At 44.9% G+C, this 675-nt stretch overlaps 1 non-coding gene across 1 annotated transcript; it reads left to right on the top strand.

Annotated features, from left to right (window-relative positions):
• The first annotated feature begins 393 nt into the window (after window positions 1-393).
• TRNAQ-CUG (transfer RNA glutamine (anticodon CUG)) lies at window positions 394-465 on the top strand. Its single transcript has one exon. It is a non-coding gene; the product is annotated as a tRNA-Gln (tRNA).
• Window positions 466-675: the final 210 nt, after the last annotated feature.

Below are 675 nucleotides of genomic sequence, written 5' to 3'. Positions count from 1 at the left end.
TCAAAGTGGGAACAGATCTCCATTCCACACTGAGAGGGTGTCTCTGGATTGTATGCCAAACTGGCAAATTCCTTTGGCCATGAAGTAATGAACAAACAATAACATAGTACAACAGGAACACTACTTTGTTCAACAAGTAGTCATTAAAGATTCAATGCTTAGTTGGGAAGAGGTATCAAATGGGGTTCACAGGGGTTTTTCCTGAGTCTAGTATTGTTTAATATCTCCATTAACAATTTGGATGCTGGGACAAAACAACACTTAGCAAATCTGCAGATGACACCAAGATGGATGGTGCTTCAGACACTGTAGACTGAGGGTAGGATCTGGAATGGCTTGGATAGACTGGAAAAAAGTACTGTAACAACCAGATGAATTCAAGAACTGACAGTAGGTCCCATGGTGTAATGGTTAGCACGCTGGACTCTGAATCCAGTGATCTGAGTTCAAATCTCAGTGGGACCTTAATGGTGATTTTTTTTTTTAGGGAGGTGATCCTTGCCCTCTATGCGATATTGGTCAGGCCACCGTTGAAGTACTGCATCCAGCTCTGGGCACCGCACTTCGAGAGAGATGTGGCTAGCATTGAGGGGGTCCAGAGGAGGGCCACTTGCATGGTCAGGGGGCAGCACACCAGATCCTACAAAGAAAGACTAAAGGGCCTGAACCTGTTCA

Source organism: Crocodylus siamensis, chromosome 5 (genome assembly GCF_052110815.1).
Source record: "Crocodylus siamensis isolate JL-2025a chromosome 5, ASM5211081v1, whole genome shotgun sequence".
NCBI classification, from domain to species: domain Eukaryota; kingdom Metazoa; phylum Chordata; order Crocodylia; family Crocodylidae; genus Crocodylus; species Crocodylus siamensis.
This window is presented reverse-complemented; position numbering and strand designations above follow the sequence as displayed.